Genomic DNA, 19766 nt, shown 5'->3' with positions numbered 1-19766 from the left:
GGAAGACCAGATACTCTGAGAATAGCGGATCTGAGATGTAGGGTACACAAATTCCTATGTCACCTTCATCAAGACGTGCATGACTGCACAAAATTGCACTATAATTCATTACAATCCTCACTGTGATTATATCATAATGTGTGTGTGCGCATTTACCAGACTCGGTGGTGTAATGGTTCGAGCATTCAGTTTGAGTTTGGGATGTCAGCAGGTTCATCCCAAAGACTTTTAAAATGGTACGAGCTGCTTCCTTTTGCTTGAACTTATTGGCCGGTAGGCCCTTTGATGGGTGAGGGACCGCCCATCTCCCAGTTCAACTGGGTGGTCTCCCCCTCTGGTCTTAAGCTGTACAAGCCGTAATCTTCCTGCCTGACCCTAACCCTAACTTCCTTGCTTGATGCTCAGCATTTAGAAAGGTTCACGGACAACCAACACTGGGTTGGTAACCAAATTGCGCTGGCTTCGATTGACCGAATGACCTTCTGAATCAACATTCCAATTGTAAGGGAACTCATTATTATATTTCATACGAACAAAGGTACCCAACGTTTCCGGCAACACAGAGTCGCTTTGTGACAGGAATATTGAGAGAGAAGGGGGGGGGGGGAGGTTGAAAGGGTCGAGGGAGGGTGAAAAGTGGGGGAGTGGAGGTAATATGGAGGGGGAAAGGGGAAGTGAGGGGAGAAGGTTTGGGGGGGGGGGAGAAGGGAGGTGAAAGGGGTGGGGGGGGAGAAAGGGGTGGGGGGGGGGGAAAGGAGGAGGGGGAGAGCGAAGCCTCACCACAAGTTGCTATACTGCACACTCCAGGAGGGAGGGGTGGTGCAAGGAGGGGAGTGGGAGTGAGGGAGGAGGAAGGATGGGGGAGTGAGGAGGTGAGGTGTTGGGGAGAGTGGAATGGGAGGGAGTGAGTGGAGGGAGAAAGGAAGAGTCCTGACCACATGTCACTATACTGTACACTCCAGGATGGAGGGGTGATCAGAGGAGGGAAGTGGGACCAAAGGAAAGAGAGAGTGAGGGGAGAGCAGAGGAGAGGGGGGGAGAGACAGAGAGGGATTGGGGAGAGACAGAGAGGGATTGGGGAGAGACAGAGAGGGATTGGGGAGAGACAGAGAGGGATTGGGGAGAGACAGAGAGGGATTGGGGAGAGACAGAGAGGGATTGGGGAGAGACAGAGAGGGATTGGGCAGAGACAGAGAGGGATTGGGGAGACAGAGATGGGTCGGCCAGAGAGAAGGGGTTCGGGGAGAGGGGTGAAGAGAGAAGGGGTTTGGGGAGAGGGGTGAAGAAGAGAGAAGGGGTGGGGGAGACAGAGGAGGTGGGGGAGACAAGAAAAGAGAAAGGGGTGAGGTAGAGAAGGAGAGAGAAAGGGGTGGGTAAGAGGGAGAGGGATGAGTTACGGGGTCCTCCCCTTACCTCTGGTCTCGGTAGACCTCCGAACCCCGAGAGGGTCCCCGGCAGAAAGATTTGTTATCCTTGGTTGAAATCGAGCAAATAATGAAACCCTCAATGGAACCAGCAAATGAAACAGTCAAATCAATAATGCAACCACACCAAGTTATGAACAAACAATACTATATTATATATCACACAAAAAGAGCCATACAACAATGGGGGCAATCACCCCTACTATCAAATCTTACGATGGTAACCTTATCAAGCCCCTTAACCCCAAACTCACGGCACCTCCCCAATGTCTCTGCACCCCTCCAAGGCAAAGTCCCAATGTCTCTGTGCGCTCCCGCGATCGGGGAGTCGAGGCCCTATCAAAGTCAATTGAGGCATAAGCGATCGAGGCGACCCCGAGGTCACGTTGTTCAGCACCCAGCAATACAGCAGTGGAAAGGAACCTCACAAAGACGTGCTCCGACGTACACGTTTGCGGTTCAATCCGCGAGCCTCCATATAATAATCAAGCGCCCTTTCTTGCACAGCCGTCCCCGGCAAACCACCGGGGAATAATGCCCAGCCGACACGACCAAAACCGGTTCACTGCAGGTTGCTCGCGTGGCGAAGATGGCGGACGGCTTTCACTCGAACCCGGGCTTTGAGGCAAGGATCCTCCGGAACCTCAATGAGGCTACCCGACGACACAGGCTCCACGCACTCCCGCGATATCTCTTATCGCCCGGACTTCCCTTCAAGGACGCAAAGTTCACTCGCACTGTACGTCAACCGCTCGGTCCAGAGCTTCAACAACAACGCCTCTTCACGATCTCCTACCGCCTCTTCTTCCTCGCTCCACCTCTTCCGGTCACGATCCGGATTTCCGGCCACATTTTAACCAGGAGCGCTTTTAAATCTTTTAACTATAATAACCCTTTCCCTTCAACCACAATCACCAGAATACTTAGAACCAACAACAATAATCATAACAACAATCATTAGGGCCGAATCCGTAACACTTCCTCCGTAACATCTTCCTCAAGAAAGAAAGTTTGAACACAGCGAAAACGTTCTTTGCATGCCCTCTTTAAACAAGCAAAAGTAAATTCACAACCCAAATCGGCAATCCCCGTGGGCAACAATATTCAACCTTCCCCAAAAATAAAGCAACAAAATTTTACACAACCCCCAGAGCTTTCCAAAGTTAATTATCCCCCGTCGCACAGCGTAGCGAAAGGGGGACTATGGCTTTCCCCTCCGTCCGTGTGTGCGTGCGTGTTTGCGTGCGTGCGGGCATGCGCAAGCGAAGGACCGCATTCAAATTTGGTGTGTGGGTGCAACCCACGTCAAAATCCAAGATGGCCACCGCCATGTATGTCTGAACCTTGTGAGATGAATATCTTCAAAAATAAGCGAAGTACCAACTTCTAATTTGGTGTGTGGGTGTATCTCGGCATAAGGAAGAATGCTATTGAAAATTGGGTCGCCACGTCAAAATCCAAGATGGCCGCCACCATATATATGTCTGAAACTTGTGAGCGAAATATCTCGAAAAATAAGCGAAGTACCAACTGCTAATCTCGTGTGTGGGTGTATCTAGGCACAAGGAAGAACGCTGTTTAAAATTGGGTCGCCACGTCAAAATCCAAGATGGCCGCCGCCATGTATGTCTGAACCTTGAGATGAATATCTTGAAAAATAAGTGAAGTACCAACTTCTAATTTGGTGTGTGGGTGTATCTCGGCATAAGGAAGAACGCTATTGAAAATTGGGGCGCCACGTCAAAATCCAAGATGGCCGCCACCATATATATGTCTGCACCTTGTGAGCGAAATATCTTGAAAAATAAGCGAAGTACCAACTTCTAATCTGGTGTGTGGGTGTATCTAGGCACAAGCAAGAAGGCTGTTTAAAATTGGATCGCCACGTCAAAATCCAAGATGGCCGCAACCATATATATGTCTGAAACTTGTGAGCGTAATATCTTGAAAAATAAGCAAAGTACCAACTTCTAATCTGCTGTTTGGGTGTATCTAGGCACAAGGAAGAACGCTATTGAAAATTGGGTCGCCACATCAAAATCCAAGATGGCCGCCACCATATATATGTCTGCACCTTGTGAGCGTAATATCTTGAAAAATAAGCAAAGTACCAACTTCTAATCTGGTGTTTGGGTGTATCGAGGCACAAGGAAGAACGCTATTGAAAATTGGGTGGCCACGTCAAAATCCAAGATGGCCGTCTCCATGTACGTCTGAACCTTGTGAGCGAAATATCATATCGTAGCATGTTTTCTGCGTCTTCCACTTTGTCAACTCGCATCACTTCACCGACGGGGGACCTAGGCGTAACGCTTGTTCCCTCTGGAGCAAACGTCAACAACGACATTGTCCCTGCCTCTCTGATTTTTACTTCTAGTTTCTCTTGAATGAAGGTTAAGGGGTTGTGATCAAAAACCCACAGGCCAGCAAATCTATAGCACTTTCCCCGGGAGGCCAAGCTGAAAGCCAGGTTCCATGGTGGTTGGGTGATGAGGCCTGGAAGTATTCACTACATGGACGCCTTTAGGAACGTGGAGTTCACGGTTAGTCCGGGGAGGAAAGTTCACTACATGGGCGCCTTTAGGAACGTGGAGTTCACGGTTAGTCCGTGCAGGAAAGTTCACTACCTGGACGCCTTTATGAACGTGGCGTTCACGGTTAGTCCGTGTAGGAATCTTGGCTCGGCGGCTCCGCAGCATTCAGTGCTTCAACTTTTCCGGACTCCTAATAATTACGGTGGGACCACTTGTCACAGTATTCACCTGACTGGCGGTCTCCTTCTCGGCCACTGCTCTGATAATCCTTCCTTCGGGAGCTGTCATAACTCTGGAAGCCTCCATAATAATATCGCTTGCGGCCACCACCACTACTACTCCGTGGTCCTCCTCTGTAGCCACCTCGACCCCTAGGAAATGCCTTCCCTACTGTGATGGTCCGACCCTCCAACTCCTTGCTATTCAGATCCTTTTCTGCCTCTCTGGCGTCCTTTGAGTTTTCAAACGTGACAAAGCCAAACCCTCTTGACTTTCGAGTCTCCCTGTCTTTTATCAGCAGCACTTCCAAAAGCGGTCCATAGTTGCTGAAGGCAGACTCCAAAACATCTTCCTTTGTTTTGAAGTTCAGTCCACCTACAAATAACTTGCTAAATTTGTCGCCATCCCTAACTGGTGTGGTGTTATTTTCCCTACTGGGCTTTTTAACAACCATCGGGTTACCATAATCTTGACCACCGGCCAAATCATTCCCGATAACAACCGATACTCCCTCTACAGGAAGCGTGGCTTGTAAACCGACAGTGACCGGTCCTGACACCAAATCGGACTCCAAATGGATGACATGAAGTGGAGCTCCAACACAGCCACCAATCCCCTGTAAACGAACAGTATCACCAGTTGCCGTCTCCTCTGACAATGGTAAGATGCCTTCAAGTATTAAAGATTGATGTGCCCCTGTGTCCCTGAACACCCTAACAGGTCTCCGGTTAGTCAGGTCGCCACCCAGGGACACCAACCCCCCTGAAATAAATGGTTGGTAACCCTTTTGAGGGTGATTTCTCACAATGGCCATCGCATTTGGAGTTGTACTAGTCGAACTCCGCTCCTGATTTTCGTTTCACAGAGCATAACAGTTGGACATCCAGTGTCCAGGTTTATGGCAAAAAGTGCAAGTAGGCCCGGAGGAGAACCTCGTGGTCTACCAAGGCATGGGGGCGGCGGTCTGCCTCGAGCCCCCCGGACGATAGGTCTGTCTTGGAACTGCAGTCTTCTGATTTCTAGAAGTCGTGGTGTCAAAGTGGACCTCATTTTCATCCCGAGGCCGCCCCCATGGATTTTCATTCTCCGCCCCTGATGTACCATAGCTCCCCTGGCTAGGTCTGTGCGAGAAGTTCGGTTTGTGGAACCCCATCCTGTGTGTTAAGGCATAGTCATCTGCCATGGTGGCTGCCTCATACAGCTTTGGTACTTTCCTTTCCTCCAGATGAACTTTAATGTCCTCGTGGACACACTGTTGGAATTCCTCCACCAGGATCAATTGTCGCCATAGTTCGAAGTCTTTCCCAACTCCTTTTGAATCACACCACCTATCAAACATGGTTTCATTCACTCTGGCAAATTCCACATGGGTCTCACTCTCCCTCCTCCTGGCATTCCGGAATTTTTGCCGGTAAGCTTCTGGGACCAATTCATAGGCTTTAAGAATGTGCTTCTTCAATACCTCGTAATCTGCACATTGGTCAATCGGTAAAGCCGAATAAATCTCTTGAGCTTTACCCACCAGAACACTTTGCACTAGTATGGACCAGTACTCCTCAGGCCAGTTTAACTGTCGAGCCACTTTCTCAAAGTGTGGAAAAAAAACTTGGCTACCTCCTTTTCATTGAAGGGTGGAACCAGCCTCACATGTCTGCCAACATCCCAGGTGTTCTGACGAGGTGTCGAACCAGTCAGCAGGGATGGTACCTCTCCCCGTTCTCTCATTAACTCCAGCTCCTTGACTTTAATTTCCTGCTGACACGCCAATTCACGGTCCTTTAACTCCCTGTCGGCTTTTCTCTCCTCTGCTTCGAGTTCCCTTGCAGCTCTCCTTTCCTCTGCTTGTTCCTTTTCTCTTCTTTCCTGGAGTTCTCTTTCCACTCTCCTTTCCTGGAGTTCTCTTTCCACTCTCCTTTCCTCAGTTCTTTCTTGTGCTTTTTTCTCTTCTAACCTTTCCTGGAGTTCAGTTCTCGTTCCAGTGCTGCTCTTTCCTTTTCTGCTTTCCTTTCCTCTGCTTTTAACCTTTCCTGGAGTTCTCGTTCCTGTGCTTTTTCCCTTTCCTGGCTCTGTAATTGCATCTCCAGTTTCCAGAGCTCCACATTTTCTTGCTCTTCTGGTAACCAATCCCAGGCTACCTCTTCCCATGCTTCTAATCCCACCATAGATTGTATCACCACTGTCGGCAACTCTGCCTTCTTCATATTAGTTCGGACCTCCAAGCTAAAATGTTTGGCCAATTTCAAGAGGTCCGATTTTACTAACGCTCTGAACTGTGCTTCACTAGGGGTCACTGTAAACTTCTCTGCGTCAAACTCCATAGTGACTACTGGTAACACCTGTTAACCTTCACACAAGAAATTTTTAACAAACAAAACAAAAAAATTTTTTTTTTTTGTTGTTTTGTTTTTGGAAAAAAATTGGGAATGTTGGAAAAAGTTCCAAATTTGGGAATTCTGGGAATGTTAGGGAATTCTTTCCCGGACTAAATTTAGGAATTTTTATATCCCGGACACAGACCCAATTGCGAGCCCACGAATATCAATTGGACGAGCCCCCAATTTCTGTTACGGGATCCTCACCCTTACCTCTGGTCTCGGTAGACCTCCGAACCCCGAGAGGGTCCCCGGCAGAAAGATGTGTTATCCTTGGTTGAAATCAAGCAAATAATGAAACCCTCAATGGAACCAGCAAATGAAACAGTCAAATCAATAATGCAACCACACCAGGTTATGAACAAACAATACTATATTATAAATCACACAAAAAGAGCCATACAATAATGGGGGCAATCACCCCTACTATCAAATCTTACGATGGTAACCTTATCAAGCCCCTTAACCCCAAACTCACGGCACCTCCCCAATGTCTCTGCACCCCTCCAAGGTGAAGTCCCAATGTCTCTGTGCGCCCCCGCGATCGGGGAGTCAAGGCCGGATCAAAGTCAATTGAGGCGTAGGCGATCGAGGCGACCCCGATGTCACGTTGTTCAGCACCCAGCAATACAGCGGTGGAAAGGTACCTCACAAAGACGCGCTCCGTCGTACACGTTTGCGGTTCAATCCGCGAGCCTCCGTATAATTCTCAAGCGCCCTTTCTTGCACAGCCATCCCCGGCAAACCACCGGGGAATAATGCCCAGCCGACACGACCAAAACCGGTTCACTGCAGGTTGCTCGCGTGGCGAAGATGGCGGACGGCTATCACTCGAACCCGGGCTTTGAGGCAAGGATCCTCCGGAACCTCAATGAGGATACCCGACGACACAGGCTCCACGCACTCCGGCGATATCTCTTATCGCCCGAACTTCCCTTCAAGGATGCAAAGTTCACTCGCACTGTACGTCAACCGCTCGGTCCGGAGCTTCAACAACAACGTCTCTTCACGATCTCCTACCGCCTCTTCTTCCTCGCTCCACCTTTTCCGGTCACGATCCGGATTTCCGGCCACATTTTTACCAGGAGCACTTTTAAATATTTTAACTATAATAACCCTTTCCCTTCAACCACAATCACCAGAATACTGAGAACCAACAACAATAATCATAACAACAATCATTAGGGCCGAATCCGTAACAGATGGGTTGTTAGATCATCGCGATAGATCAAATCCTAATCCAGATTTTGATTATATGCTTTAACTGGTCCGTGAGAGTAGATAGTGTTTCCTAGCTGAGGCACGTTTTAATAGTCTGAAACAAAATGGCGGCTAAATAACCCAGCGATGTCAGAGGTCCTACCAAGATGGCGTAGCACCATTTTAGTAAAGCTTATTTTGGCTTTTTGTTATGAGCATCCCATTAATCATCTTCAAAAATGGTGTTGTAACACACCCAAACACCCAGTTTTCATTCGTGCACTCCCTTGGTCGAGAAGTATGCATGCAAAGTTTGGCGCCGTAAGGTTTCATTGTTTTGGAGTTATGGAGGAGACAGACACACACACACACACACACACACACACACACACACACACACACACACACACACACACACACACACACACACACACACACACACACATATGTTATTATTATAGACTAGCAAAAGTACCCAGCGTTGCCGGGTAACAATGAGTCACTTCCTGATTGGACTATGAAGAGAGGGGGAGGAGAGGAGGGAGAGAGAGGGGGGTTGTGGAGGAGAGGAGGGAGAGAGAGGGGGGTTGTGGAGGAGAGGGGGGAGGGGAAAGGAAAGGGGGAGGAGAGGGAGGGGAGGGTTAGTATTGTCCTGTGATTGCTCTCGGTGAAGACCGGGAAATCACGGATAGCAATCGAGCTTGCTTGGAGGCGTTATCCAATTATTGATGGCGAATGATATGCGATGAGGAGAAGAATACCGACTTACCTGGACGACTTTGGTGATGTCTTCACCCTTCGAAAAGAAACTCAAACCGAGGCAGATTTTATGTACAAAATAAGCACTGCTTTATTGCCGGACCCCGAGAACAATGAAACGCGCCGGTAAATAAAATCCTAGGTTGGGATACCACACAACTCACTTCAACAACAAGCAGAGGGGAAGAATTAATCAAAAGGAACCATTGTGTTCTGCGTGGTGCGGCTTATCTCTGTCTGGCTGCAGTGTCAGGGATGTCAGGCTCTGAGCGCAGTCATCCGACGCGGCTCCGGTCGGCGGGGAGTAGGCCTCGACGCGCCCCCGTTCACCAGGCCTCGACAAGGCCTCTCGTGCCAAGCGGGCGTGCAACCCGCTTCTTCAGCCGTGCAATGTCCTCCCGAATTCGGCACAAAGCTGCGATGCACCCAACGTTCGGGTCAGAAAGGAGAGAGGGTCGAGGTGAAGGAAGGCGTGAGGGCAAGAGGTCGGGACAGAGGAATTGTGAGGGCAAGAACGAGCGACATGCAGGCACCAACGTCTATCTCAACGAGCAGGAACGAGAGAAAGAAAATGTCGGTCTCCTTTGCTTTTTGTCAATCCCTCTTGATGTCATCCCTCTCCGTCTGCCAATCCCCGCCGGCCAATACCACAGGCTCCACTCCCCACCAATGGCCGCGTCACCTCTCTCTCATGTCATTCGTTTGATGGCCAATCAGTCTGTCGCTTCCCTTGCTCTTGCTTCACCATTCGGCGAGCTGCTTCTTGCTTTTGCCCTGAACAATTGTTGCCCCTCGGGGCGTGTACATTGCCTGCCTGCTTGATGTGTGTTGCCATGCCAGCTGGTGATGTGGCTGGCTGTGGCTGCATCGGCGGTGCCCCGAACTGGCTTTCGTTGAGTTTTATAATAAGGGGGGAATTAATTAATGTGTGTGCTAATGGGGATGCGACTAATTAATTAAGAACACAGGTATTTCTGACTTCATTTGTAGAGCCCTCGCCAAGTGGCTTAAGCACTTCAGCAAGCACTCCAATGAAATGGGTGATAAGGAACGGCTGGCTTAGTAATGAGCTTGTTATTGCTTGCCTCTCGTTGAAATGGCCGAGGAATTTAAAAAACAGATCGCAGGTACAATGGAGTGACACCCTATCCCATGGAAGTATGAATTAAGTTCTAAATTATTATTAAGTTAAATAAAAACATAGGGGCAATACCCCTGGTGCTCGCCTGGTAGAATAAACAGTATACTGCACTGACTAAAGGTATTTTAAACCAATTTCAGTGGTTGCTCGAAGACAGGGCAGCATGTAGAATCATACTAACATAATCATAAGACTTTAAACAAGCAAAAAAATACCTATTTTGGGGGGCAACCCCCAGTAGATCCCCAAAGGGGCAGATTTTTTTAATGCTGTGAACAAACTTAGTACATCACGGGTGGTGAAGGTTGTGGTCAAGTTTCATCGAAATAGTATGTGTAGTTTCAAAGGAAAAAGCAAATTCCTATTTTGGGGGGGTCACACCTAGATCCACTTTGACCCCGGTAAACTTCCTAATAGACCCCGATTTTTTTTTTTTTATGCCGTGAGCAAACTTTAGTCACAACACAACAAATATAATTTGTGCCAAATTTGGTCGCAATCCCATCAGTGGTTTCGGAGAAAAGGTTTCAAGTGTTTACGGACGGACGGATTGGCAGATGGACAACGCGCCATCGCATAAGCTCCCCTGAACTTCGTTCCACGTGAGCTGAAAAACTAACCCCAGAAAGAGAATGACAGCCTCACTTAAATAAATGAATATATACACTTAGTTATAAAAATCGCTAGATATGGTCAATTTTGTCAGATTTTACTCCAGATTTGGACATTTATTTCGTCTACAGGATCCAATCCTCATATCCGAATCCAGATTTTGATGATATGCTTCAATTATTTAATGATAATTAATCGCGTTTACAAGGCAAGGCACGTTTGAGTAGGCCGAAACAAAATTGCGGCTTAAGAACTCGGCGAGTGGCAGTGGGTTGACCAAGATGGCGGGCCACCATATTGGTAAGGCTTTTTCGGGGTTTTTTTCTTATGAGCACCTCGTTAATCATCTTCAAAAAGGATGTTATAACTTATAACACACCCAAACACCCAGTTTTCATCATTTCACACTTGCACTCTCACTGTCTCAGTAAAGACCATCTGGATAACCCTCCCATCTACTTTCTCAACAATCCTCTCCAAGAAGTTCTGTCACTCAAGCTTTTGGGTTTCCCTAACTGCCATGATCTTTCCTGGGAAAACCACATTTCCAAGCTGGCCTCCAAAGCCAGTAGCCGACTGGGCATCGCATTCTAATTGGACAGACTTTTTCGAGGTACTCGGCTGAAAAAGGATAACGTATACGACTGGCTACCACTATGTGGCGCTTGTGGTCTACTTTAGCACATTCCGTGCGGAGAAACAAATAAACAAACGCAGCGAAATGCAATACCCTCTCTTCTGGTGAGGGTAACAACAGTTCCTCTTTGAGGGCCGGAATGTTCTGAGTAATGCAATCTCTTCGGTGCACCAAGTGGTGGGGCTGTTGTACCGTCCAATGTAGTTCTTATCGGTGCTGATGAGTTGGTCTCAAATGAGGTCTCAGCATCTCAACTCTATACTTGGCCATTTTATTCGACAAATTTGCAGGCTCAGCATTTGGTATAGCCGGTGTCTCTGTGCTCAAAGTAATGTATGACTGAACCATGTCACAGGTACATAATGTAGCTCAACAGGCAGGTATATATATATATATGAGGTTGGTCTGCAGGTACACACACTCGCCTCTAAGCTGTCTACCCTGGGTTTGAATAAACTGTCATCCCAGTGCTTCGCAAGCAGGATGATTCGTCAGTGTGTTTGTCTTCCCTGGGGTGGACGTTAAGTGGGCATCCTATATGCCCGAATTCGTTGGTCGACGTTAAAGATCCCATGGTGTCCTTCGCGTAGAGTAGGTGAGCCGTGCCCTCAGCCAATGATGCTACCCCACTGCCTTGTGGTGCATACAAACGAAGAAGAAGGTAGACATGCAAAAGGGTAAACCTATACTTCATATAACATCCCATGAAAACAAGGTGTCCACAAATTACTGTTCCAATTTCAAACCGTAATTGTTTCAAATAATGAAAGGGGAGACGATGATGCAATTTGCTGCAAGTGAAATAACATTTCTCTAAGTTTTAATGTGAGCTTTGTCAAGATCATCTTCCGAATCCGAATGGACATGAACGACTCACAAATGTGTTCAACATCCTCACAACTTGTGCTTGCCGGGCCCCCTTTCCATACCGGGCCCTACCCCCCTTTCCATACCGGGGCCTACTCCCCTTCCATTGCAGGATGCTTCTCGTCTCCATAAATTTTTGTGCCAAGCACAAATCGCTTTTCTCATTGGCCCTGGGGATGTCCTGGAGAGCATGTCCTGGAGCTTTATTGAACCCTTGTAGCTGATTTGTAGTCCGGCAGATAAGCTAAATATAGCATAACAATTGTGCATTTTGTGAGGAAAGCACCAAATTTGGCACACTAGTAGACTATCATATTATTAAAAGATCTGGATATTGGGCCATCTCAGATTCAGAGATTTGATTTTTGCAAGATTTGCAGATTTTGCCGATTTGCAAGCTGAGATTGCAACGCCAGGGACGGCCGACTCCTTCCTGCGAGCTGCCCACATCACCCGCACAAGAAGAGCTCATCAAATCACTGCAGAGGCACTGCACATCCTGAAACACCGTGCGTGCGTATGAACGCCACTATGTGACATATGCTGATGATGCAGAAGACCTGCCTGAGTTCGAAGACTGGTCTCACCAGAGAGGAGAAGACATTCCCAACTTTCAGTACTGGGCAACTGTGCTGGAACTAGAGATGTTGGTACTGGTCTACGTGCGTTCTCTGCGGCAGGCTTCATTCACGATGTACCTTGATGCGCTGACGGAACTGGTCCCGTGGTTCCATGCCTTAGACCACACACACTATGCCAGGTGGGTCCCTGTTCACCTGAGGGACATGGTTGCACTCCCAATGAAGCACCCAGATGTAGCCAGAGAATTCAGGGCTGACAACTTCACTGTACAGAAGACGAAGAAGGTGTTCTCTTGGATCCCAATCGAATCGAAATCTTGCAAAAATCAAATCTCTGAATCTGAGATGGCCCAATATCCAGATCTTTTCATAATATCATAGTCTACTAGTGTGCCAAATTTGGTGCTTTCCTCACAAAATGCACAATTGTTATGCTAAGTTGCCCCACTATTGGTCTTTATAAACTGGGCAAAACACCGCTTTTTCTTGCATGGGCAATATTTGCAGTAAATGTGTCATCACGTTTCACAGCAACCAAGGAGACACGAAAAAAAAGATTATTAAAAACATTGAGAAATGCTCTCTTTCACAGAAAGTAAATGATTTTGTTGTATCCCAGTTTTCTCTTTTTGTCCCCCGTCGCACCGCGGAGCGAAAGGGGGACTATGGTTTTCCCCTCCGTCCGTGTGTCCGTCCGTGCGTGCGTGCGTAAGCGAATGACCGCATTCGAATTTGGTGTGTGGGTGCAACCCACGTCAAAATCCAAGATGGCCGCCGCCATGTATGTCTGAACCTTGTGAGCTGAATATCTTGAAAAATAAGCGAAGTACCAACTTCTAATCTGGTGTGTGAGTGTATCTACGCATAAGGAAGAACGCTATTGAAAATTGGGTCGCCACTCACCACGTCAAAATCCAAGATGGCCGCCGCCATGTATGTCTGAACCTTGTGAGCGGAATATCTTGAAAAATAAGCGAAGTACCAACTTCTAATCTGGTGTGTGGGTGTATCTACGCACAAGGAAGAACGCTATTGAAAATTGGGTCGCCACGTCAAAATCCAAGATGGCCACCTTGCGTCTTCCACATTGTCAACTCACATCACTTCAACGACGGGGGACCTAGGCGTAACGCTTGTATTCTTTGATTTACTTCATTAAATTAATTATTGTGCATTTTATTTGTTGTGTCGTGTTTCTTTGTTCGTGGGTCCGAGAATAAACCCGTGTCGCTTCCATTCAGGTAAGCACCTCGTTGCTTACTTGGACGGAAGCATGTCGTTGCCTTCTGTCCCACAAACGCCATAAAAACCACCGCCATTATTCGGCCGTTTGCCTCGGGAATTAAGGTCTATTTGGCTATCCGTCCAAGGCTGGTGTTCATCGGCCACAAACTTGACAATATTACGGCATTTTCCATGATCTCGACCAATGAAATTTGCTGCTCGCAGACCCCCCGCCCATGTCCTTGTTTCTCGAGACTGCCTGGGGTAAGGTTTTCTACGAACTCTCCAGTTACCTCTGCACACTGTCATTGTGCATGGTGATTCAATGATATTGATAAGATCTTTAAACATCTCCTCACCCTGCCCTGAGTCTAGTTGCCAATTTTAGCCTCGACAATCTTATTTCACTATTTTGCATTGGAAATCCATGATACTGATCTGCATCGATATAATAATACACAAAAAGTGCCCAGTTAACCAAAATAAACTCCCTCCCCGCTGCATTTCGCCCTCGACAACCTGTTCTGATGGGCCCGCTCGCTCCGGAGCGCAATATTTCAATTTTTTGGCGTCACTTTCACAATCAAATTTATTTCAATGATTTTAGCATGAATAGCTCTCAAATTTCAAATGACCTTATTCAAAGCATCTAGGCCCATTGATTTTTCAACGGGTGACTGCTAGTTATACAATAATTGCAACATTGTAGCGACCCATGGGTCCCCCAAAGCTCGAGACCAGCAACAGAATCTCCTGGCCCAAGCCGGTGACGTAACCGGCGGCCAAACCGCGGCGCCGAGGTTATAATCCTTTGCACCTGTCGGTCACATGACCACCAAAGCGTGCCTCGCCTGAGAGGCGTGGCTTTGGTTCTGATGTATGCTTTTTGGCTTGGATATATATGGGAACCCGATAAACGGGCTTTTAGAGTTCCCGAGATGATTATACAATAAACATTTTCTCGGACGAGTTTGTGTCTTGTCCGTCACTTCGTCCGTCTCAAGCAGGAGCGCTGCTCCTTCACTGGTGACCCCGAGTTTACGACACGCGATGGACACGGCAGTGTCCCTCAAACTGCCCACTTTCTGGGAAGCACATGCCGCCGTCTGGTTCACTCAGGCGGACTCCCAGTTCGCCCTGCGTGGCATTACGGAGGACACCACGAAATACCATTACGTGGTCGCCGCGCTCGCCTCCGTGACCGCCGCCCGCTGCCTGAGCCTCCTCCAGAGCCCGCCCGCTGACGGCAAGTACGACGCCATCAAGGCACTTCTTCTGGGCGCTTTCGCCCTCTCCCCGGCTGAATGCGCACGACGCCTGCTCGACCTTCCTGAGCTCGGCGATACGCGCCCGTCCGAACGTATGGACTACATGCTCGCGTTGCTCGGCGAGCACCCCTTGGATTTCCTTTTCCAAGAGCTTTTTCTCCGCCAGCTCCCGGCCCAGGTCCGGGTCGCCCTGGCAAGCACGACCATCACGAACCCCCGCGACCTCGCCAGGGAGGCCGACAAGATCGATTCGGCAAGCCATCTCGTCGGGGTGGCTGCCGGGAGCCCGACCGCCGCCCAGTCGGTGCCCGCGGCGCAGTTTCCCGCCCGACCCCCGCGACGCAGCTTCCTTCCAGGAGGCCGCCGGGCCGGCGCGACTGGCAGCGGCGACGCCGCGTCGCCCGGTCCCGATGAGTCGACCGGAGCCCCCACCAGACCCGGCCTGGTGTTATTTCCACGCCAGGTTCAGGCGGCAGGCCCGATCATGTCGACCCCCGTGCACGTTCGGCAAGTCGGGAAACGGTCGGGCCGGCGCTCACTACCAGCCATGAGCGCCGGCCGTTCCGGAAACCTGCTATTCATCGGGGACCAAGCGTCGGGGCGGCGTTTTCTCTGCGACACCGGCGCTCAGCTGATCGTCATTCCCGCTTCGGCGGAGGACAGGCGGGCCGCCATTTGTGGCCCCTCCTTAATCGCGGCCAATGGCTTCGCCATCCGCACCTTCGGCCCACGCACCGTCGCCCTCCGCTTCGGCAGCCAGCTCTTTCGCTGGGAGTTCGTGACGGCGGACGTCCCCATGGCTTTGCTCGGGGCCGATTTCCTTTGCGCCCATGGGCTGCTGGTTGACGTTAAACGTCGGCGTCTCGTCAACGCCGAAACTTTCAGCTCGCTGGCGTGCGCCTTGAGACGTTCCGCGCCCACCGAGCTTTCTTGCGCCCTCCCGTTGGCAGACGACTTCACGCGTCTCCTCGCGGAGTTCCCGGCCCTCACGCGACAGATGTTTTCGGCCGTCGCGGTGCGTCACGGCATCGAGCATCACATTCCCACTACGGGCCCGCCGGTGTACGCCCGAGCTCGCCGTCTCGACCCAGCCAAACTCGCCGTCGCCAAGGCCGAGTTCGCCGCGCTGGAGCGCCTCGGCATCGTGCGGCGCTCCGACAGCGCCTGGGCCTCGCCGCTGCACATCGTCCTGAAGCCGGGGGGTGGATGGCGGCCATGCGGCGACTACTGCCGCCTCAACGACGCCACTACCCCCGACAGGTACCCCGTCCCGCACATCCAGGATTTTTCCGCCCGGTTGGCGGGGCGGACCATTTTTTCAAAAGTGGACCTGATTCGGGGGTAACACCAGGTGCCCGTCCGCCCGGCCGACATCCCGAAGACGGCCGTTATTACACCTTTCAGCCTCTTCGAATTGCTCCGGATGCCCTTCGGCCTCAAAAACGCGGCACAGGCGTTCCAGCGCCTGATGGACGGCGTGCTGCGCGACTTGCCGTTCCTCTTTACCTACCTGGACGATATCCTCGTCGCCAGCACGTCCAGAGCCGAGCACCTCCTCCACCTCCGGACGCTGTTCGGCCGCCTCAGCGAGCACGGCTTGATCGTCAACCCGGCCAAATGTCACTTTGGTGCGGCGACGATCGACCTTTTGGGCCACCACATCACCCGGAACGGCACCGTACCGCTACCGGCCAAAGTCGAGGCCATCGCCGCTTTCCCGCGCCCCCGCTCCGTCAAGGCGCTGCAGGAGTTCCTCGGGATGGTGAACTTTTACCACCGCTTCGTGCCCCGAGCTGCGCAACTCATGCGGCCCTTGTACACCGCCCTCCGTGGCCAGCCGGCTAAGCGCGACGTTGTCTGGTCCACAGACATGGACGCTGCTTTCACCGACGCGAAACGGGCCCTCGCCAACGCCACGCTGCTGGCCCACCCGGTACCCCATGCTCCCATCGCCCTCACCACGGACGCCTCCGACTACGCCGTGGGCGCGGTTCATGAGCAATGGGTAAACGGCGCCTGGCAGCCGCTCGCGTTCTTCAGCCGGCAACTCCTGCCCAACGAGTTGAAGTACAGCACTTTCGACCGCGAGCTCCTCGGGCTGTACCTGGCCGTCCGCCATTTTCGCCACCTCCTGGAGGGCCGCCCGTTCACGGCCTTTGTCGACCACAAGCCATTGATTTTCACCATGGCCAAGGTCACGGAGCCGTGGTCGGCCCGCCAGCAGCGCCACCTCTCCGCCGTGTCGTAATACACCACGGACATCCGGCACGTCGCCGGAAAGGACAACGCCGTGGCCGACTGCCTTTCTCGAGCCGGCGCCAACGCCGTCCACCTCGGCGTCGATTTCGCCCTGATGGCGACGGACCAGGCCACCGACGGCACGGTGCAGGCGCTCCGGGTGGCGGACACGGGCCTCCGCTTGGCTGACGTCCCCTTCGCGGACACGGTCCTGCTTTGTGACGTCTCCCAAGGCCGACCTCGCCCCGTTGTGCCGGTCACCTGGCGGCGGCGCATTTTTGCTTCGCTCCACGGCCTCTCACACCCGGGCCGGAAGGCGTCCCAGAGGCTGGTGTCGGCACGTTTCGTCTGGCACGGGTTGCGACGGGACGTCCGCGACTGGGCCAACGCCTGCACACCCTGCCAGCGGGCCAAGGTCCACCGTCACACCCAGGCTCCGCTGGCTCCTTTCACCGTGCCCGAGCGACGTTTCGACCACGTCCACGTGGACCTGGTGGGTCCCCTGCCTCCATCGCAGGGGTTCACCCACCTGCTTACCATGGTGGACAGGACCACCAGGTGGCCGGAGGCCGTGCCCCTCACCTCCACCACCACCGCCGATGTGGCCCAGGCGTTCATCGCCACCTGGGTCGCGCGTTTCGGCGCACCGGCGGACATCTCGTCGGACCGCGGCCCACAGTTCACGTCCGAACTGTGGGGCACGGTCGCCCGCACGTTGGGCATTACCCTGCAGCGCACCACGGCCTACCACCCCCAGGCCAACGGGTTGTGCGAGCAGTTCCACCGCTCCATGAAGGCCGCACTCATGGCCGGCCTCCAGGACGACGGCTGGGCCGACCGGCTCCCGTGGGTCCTTTTGGGCCTCCGCACGGCTCCAAAGGAGGACCTCCAGGCGTCCCCACGCCGAGCTGGTGTACGGCCAGGCACTCCGCATCCCGGGCGAGTTCGTGCCCGACGCCACCAGCCCCTGGTCCACCGCGCGCCAGCGCACGGACTTCCAGGAGGCCGCTCAACGTTTCGCCCCGGTGCCCACGTCCCGCCACGGCGACCCCCAATCCTACGTCCCCCCAGCACTCCGCACGGCGGAGTACATCTTTGTGCGCCACGACGCGCACCGGGGGCCGCTCCGGCCACCATACGACGGACCCCTTCCGGGTCCTACGACGGGACAACAAGTCCTTCGTCGTCAGCATCGGCGGCCGGGCGGACCGGATTTCGGTGGACCGCCTCAAGCCGGCCCACATGGACGTCGGCCAGCCGCCACGGCTGGCTCTCCCACCGCGGCGCGGCCGCCCCCCGTCCACTGCACCCCCCGTCCGGCCACCCAACCACCACACCTGACCCCCCCCCCCCCCCCCCCCCCCCCCCCCCGCGACCAGCCAGGGGTCGTTTCGGTCGGGTCATCCGGAGCCCCCTCAGGTTAACCTTCCTGGACCAAGTCGATTCTGGGGGGGGCGTGTGTAGCGGACCCATGGGTCCCCCAAAGCTCGAGACCAGCAACAGAATCTCCTGGCCCAAGCCGGTGACGTAACCGGCGGCCAAACCGCGGCGCCGAGGTTATAATCCTTTGCACCTGTCGGTCACATGACCACCAAAGCGTGCTCGCCTGAGAGGCGTGGCTTTGGTTCTGATGTATGCTTTTTGGCTTGGATATATATGGGAACCCGATAAACAGGCTTTTAGAGTTCCCGAGATGATTATACAATAAACATCTCCTCAGACGAGTTTGTGTCTTGTCCGTCACTTCGTCCGTCTCAAGCAGGAGCGCTGCTCCTTCACATAATACTTTTTGTCATTGCCTTGTTTATAAGTGTCCACCTAACAAGTGTTCTTTTTGCTCTTCCCTTATGTTTGAACATGTTAAAATAAACAAGTCAGGAGACGACGATGGTTCACGAGCAAGCGGTATTCAATGACAAAGGTCAAAACCGACATTGAAAATATATAAATAGGAATGTATTATCTGTTATGAGACTAGTTAGCTACACAATACCGAAAAGTCGGTTCTATTCCGACAACTTTGAAAATTTGACCTTTGTGAGCTTGAAATGTCAAAACGAAGGTTACTGACCTTGAAATGAGATATAAAATAATGTATAATCAGTTATGAGGTCAGTTAGCTACACAATACCGAAAATTCAGTTAGATTCCGACAACTTTGAAACTTTGACCTTTGTGACCTTCAAAAGTCAAAGGTCGAGGATTCTGAAATTTGTTGGAAAACTTGTATTTCATGATGTATGTGATAATATAAGATCATGTACGACATTTCACCCTATCAGGAAGCAAACAATGTAATAAAACCATCAAAAATCGACTTTTCGAAATTTCGTGACCTTGTAACTTTGACCTTGGGGCGAAAATGAAAAATCGAGCTCCGTGGGGCTAGACACATGACATTGGCCTAACCCAAATACCGAAACCCCTGTCAGATTCCACCAAACCCCTCGGAGAAGATGTAGCTTGAACTCGATTACCCCCTAAAAAGACATCTTTTTTCGGGTGTGGCTCCGCCCACAATGGGCGCAATACGCCCACTCTAGGCAGGACACAACTAGATCATGATATCAACCTCCCACCCAAGTTTCATTAAGATCGGATTATATCATCGGGTAGTTATGCTGCGGACAGACAGACAGACATACACACAGACAGACGCACACACATGACGAATATAGTGGTCACTTGAT

This window comes from Myxine glutinosa, chromosome 1 (assembly GCF_964187855.1).
Source record: "Myxine glutinosa chromosome 1, kmMyxGlut1.1, whole genome shotgun sequence".
Lineage (NCBI taxonomy): Eukaryota > Metazoa > Chordata > Myxini > Myxiniformes > Myxinidae > Myxine > Myxine glutinosa.
The sequence above is the reverse complement of the archived record's forward strand: the minus strand, read 5'-3'. Positions refer to the sequence as shown.